Source organism: Salvelinus sp. IW2-2015, linkage group LG31 (genome assembly GCF_002910315.2).
Source record: "Salvelinus sp. IW2-2015 linkage group LG31, ASM291031v2, whole genome shotgun sequence".
Classification (NCBI taxonomy): Eukaryota; Metazoa; Chordata; class Actinopteri; order Salmoniformes; family Salmonidae; genus Salvelinus; species Salvelinus sp. IW2-2015.
This window is the reverse complement of record NC_036870.1, coordinates 9271799-9276519: the sequence shown is the minus strand read 5'-3', so window position 1 is coordinate 9276519 and position 4721 is coordinate 9271799. Positions and strand designations below refer to the sequence as shown.

At 45.7% G+C, this 4721-nt stretch overlaps 1 protein-coding gene across 4 annotated transcripts in view; it reads left to right on the top strand.

Moving 5' to 3' along the window:
- The window catches only part of LOC111955662 (POU domain, class 2, transcription factor 2-like), a 78923-nt gene that overhangs the window by 46813 nt on the left and 27389 nt on the right, over positions 1–4721 (top strand). The window lies entirely within an intron of this gene.

Below are 4721 nucleotides of genomic sequence, written 5' to 3'. Positions count from 1 at the left end.
CGGATAAATAAACACTCCAGAGAGATGCATTCGCACACACACCACACACACACACACACACACACACACACACACACACAACACACACACAACACACACACACACACACCACCACACACACAACACACACACACACACACACACACACACACACACACACACACACACACACACACACACACACACACACACACGACACATACATCTGCACAAATAATTGCCTACCTGCACACACTCACTCTTTGAGCCACTGAAAGACTCTGAAAGAAACTCAACATTGCTGTAAGAGACAAGCAAAAGAAAGACACAGTCCTTAAGGATTTTTTCAAAGCCATCCAAATATGTGAAGACACCTTGCAATGGTTTCAGAATGTGTAAACAACCTTTGCCTCATTCAGAGTTATGTTTTCTTCCTATTCAAGCTTATCAATGAGTTGGGCTAATGGATTGAAAAACATACTTATACTTAATGATTAACACGCACCGAAACACACACTTACACACTTCTACACACACACTCAGACACAGGCACATACACACACAGGCCATACACAGTGATCTTTCACTGCTGTTGCCTGGCAACGTGCCTATGTGTCCTATTGGAGCACAGAGCTGTCCAGTGATGTCATGTCCACCGCTGCTGACCATGTTCATGACCAACGCTGCTGACCAGTGATGTCATTACCAACGCTGCTGTCCAGTGATGTCATGACCAACACTGCTGACCAGTGATGTCATGACCAACGCTACTGTCCAGTGATGTCATGACCAACGCTGCTGTCCAGTGATGTCATGACCAACGCTGCTGACCAGTGATGTCATGCCAACGCTGCTGACCAGTGATGTCATGACCAACGCTGCTGCCAGTGATGTCATGACCAACGCTGCTGCCATGATGTCATGACCAACGCTGCTGACCAGTGATGTCATGACCAACGCTGCTGACCAGTGCTGCTGCACTCTGTAGCTCTGTGAACCGGGGACGAATAGGAAAGAGATAAGGAACGCCGTATAGGGAAAGATAGACGGCTGCTGACCAGTGATGTCATGACCAACGCTGCTGTCCAGTGATGTCATGACCAACGCTGCTGACCAGTGATGTCATGACCAACGCTGCTGACCAGTGCTGCTGCACTCTGTAGCTCTGTGAACCGGGGACGAATAGGAAAGGAGATAAGGAACGCGGTATAGGGAAAGATAGACGGATAGAGAGATAATGAAAAAGAGAGAGGAGTAGAGGAGAGCAGTGATAGGTGCAGAATGAGAGGGGGAAAAGTGATAGATGAGCAGCTTTCAATGTTGCTTTACAATCCAAGCTTTTCCGATGAATCTTATTAAGTCTACAAAGAAGTGGCCTAACGCTGCATCAATCCTTGTCAAGTAGTATATCCTCAGAAATGCACTGTTTTTTCATATCTATTTTTCCAGAGATTAATCTATTTACAGAAATGTATAACTTGTATTTTCTTTTATATAAAACATCCAGAACAGTCTACATCTGAAGTTGTGAAAAGCAGTGGTAGAAATTGCTGAATGCGTGCGTGTGTGGTCATCGACTCCTAACAACTCCGCTTACGATCAACTCCCCGTGAAGACCGTACGGTCGGTCGTATGTCTTTAGAAGAGACTGCGTTCGACTTTTAAACCTTTAGCTCCCCTCTGTAAAAACAGCCATTGTTCCGTTCCAATGTCTGTAAACCAGGTCAACATGTAACCAGGTAGCGCTGCAACTCCTTGCATCAGGTACTGAGTTACATTGGTAACTTGTGTGTCAGTGTGAGGCAGCTTGGCAGTGCATTAGCAGCAGTAGCAGTATAGGTTCTTGTCAATGGATAATGCAAAGGTCATGTCTTTTTCTCCATCTCCTCAGTGGGCCTGCTCAGATGCAATTCAGTAAGCCTTTACACTGATTTACCTATCTCTCTGACAGTTGGGATTCTTAGAACACAGATCCTATAGTTATATTTTGGTCCGTAGAACAATGATAGCACATACATGGGGAATAGCAGTCAGCAGTAACATTGGATCCTGTGGGGGCAGAGCACAAGTGAGCCCCATAGACCACAGGGTCCCCACAGAGTGTCCCCAGATGACTCCTCTGTGTGTGTGTGTGTGTGTGTGTGTGTGTGTGTGTGTGTGTGTGGTGTGTGTGGTGTGTGTGTGTGTGTGTGTGTGTGTGTGTGTGTGTGTGTGTGGTGTGTGTGTGTGGTGTGTGTGTGTGTGTGTGTGTGTGTGTGAGAGAGAGAGAAGCGAGAGAGAGATGGATGGGGGTTGGGGCCGGGGCCGAGCGAGGCAGGAGGCGCGGTGGTGATAGGGTGTTTGCTGTTGGTCGGGGCCATGTGGCTGACCTCTTGACATCCACACGCCTGCCTGGCTCCCTCTCCCCAAAAAGGCCCCCTGTGCCCCTGAACCCCTCACACTGCCCCCTCCACACACCACACAACACGTCGTCTGTCACGGTCCCAGACAGGCGTGAACGAGGGGGAGCAAGACCCCTTCAGCCACCCTCCCTCCTATCCGCTCCCCCTCTCCTCCTAATTCCCTGACAGTGACCCTGAGCATCCCTCTCCTCCCCTGCCTCGGCCCCTGTCAGAGCCCCACGCTGCCCAAAGACAGATACATCATCTGCCGAGAGGCCCCCCACTCCCATTAGCACTGATAGACTGGGGGCCCTCGCAGCCTGCTGGCTGAGGTATATAGGGATGGGCTGGGGGGGTAAGGATGGGCTAGGGGGAAATTGGACCCCTGGTCAGAGGGGTGATGTTGGGTGAAGTGGGGGGGTATGACTGTTAAAAACACTTTTTACATGACTATTTTCATGTATTGTGTGGATGAGGTGATTGTGTGAATGTGTGTGTGTGAAAGCAGTTTTATATCTTTCATCTTCCAGTATTTCCATCTCCTCTTTTTAAATAAATGTTGTGGAGATGCAATGGACTTGAACTATATACTTGACAGCATACACTTTGAGCAGTGAGCAGTGTTTTGGTGGTTTTGTGATTTTCAAAGAGTTACACTGTCCAAGCTCTTACCATGCCAGAAGCAYGCAATACTGTCTATGTAATAAAACGTAATCTAAGGTAGTTGAATTGTGAGAGTTTATGTGCTGCTGTTATGAGAAAATACAGTGTGATATGATGTGTCCTACAGCAGTCAGTGACCTCCCTCAGAATCAGCAGGTTAGTGCTGCCACCATGTGGTGGTATTTAGCTACTGCAATTTCCTCAATATCTGTTAATCTGATCCAACTGATTCTCAAACGAAACTGAATTTCTGGTCGAAATTTTAATTACACACAGTATGTAATGATAAGAAAGTACTGTATCTGCCTACATAGGCGACTGTGYAGAAGTGAGAGTAAGAAATTGGAAAAGAAGAGCGGCATGGGGTGAGTGAATGCGAGCAGAAGGATATTTCTCCTCGTATGACCAGTAGTTTCCATCATCCACCCAAGCACTTTCCAACTGCGACACTTTCAGTCGTTCACTCGTTCTTTCCTTTTCGTCTTTGGGCTTGCTGTTCTCTCTTCTTCTGCCCAGCCTGTCACTTTCTTTCTCCCACTCTGTACGTTCTGAAACCACCTCTCCTTTCTTCCTCCACCTCCTTCTCAGACATTGAACTTGATACTGACCCTAATACCCTTTTTTTTCAATTATGTTGTTGCAGTTTGTACAAGTACGTGGTACATTTTCACAACTCTAAGCACAAAAATCGAAACAGATCATCAAAATGTCTCATGTTTCAAAACTCGAAGCACATTTTCAATTGACTGAGTACAAGAAACAAATTCACAAAGTAACTTGTTCACTGCACCAAATCACTCTTTCAATTTGTATACATATTCAATAAAGTATCTGCTTTTCAAAATGCAATATTCACTTTACTTTTGGTTTTCTTGTCATTTGTTTACAATACAGTTAACTYGCACTTACTCATACTGCTCAAAACTCATTCCTACTGAACCAAAAGTATGTAGTGCTAGTTAACGTACACTACCGGTCAAAAGTTTTAGAACACCTACTCATTCAAYGGTTTTTCTTTATTTTTTTACTATTTTCAACATTGTAGAATAATAGTGAAGACATCACGACTATGAAATAACACAAAACACAAGTGTTAAACAAATCAAAATATATTTTATATTTGAGATTCTTCAAATAGCCACCCTTTGCCTTGATGACAGCTTTGCTCACTCTTGGCATTCTCTCAACTAGCTTCACCTGGAATGCTTTTCCAACAGTCTTGAAGGAGTTCCCACATATAATGAGCACTTATTGGCTGCTTTTCCTTCACTCTGCGGTCCGACTCATCCCAAACCATCTCAATTTGGTTGAGGTGGGGATTGTGGAGGCCAGGTCATCTGATGCAGCACTCCATCACTCTCCTTCTTGGTAAAATAGCCCTTACACAGCCTGGAGGTATGTTGGGTCATTGTCCTGTTGAAAAACAAATGATAGTCCCACAAAGTCCAAACCAGATGGGATGGCGTATCTCTGCAGAATGATGTGGTAACCATGTTGGTTAAGTGTGCCTTGAATTCAGACAGTGTCACCAGCAAAGCACCCTCACACCATAACACCTCTTCCTCCATGCTTTCCGGTGCGAAATACACATGCGGAGATCATCCGTTCACCCACGCCGAGTCTCACAAAGACACAGACAATGTGCCAAAGAGATTGAAAAAAACGGTCATAAAATTGCCCCGATGCCCCCCCCCCGCA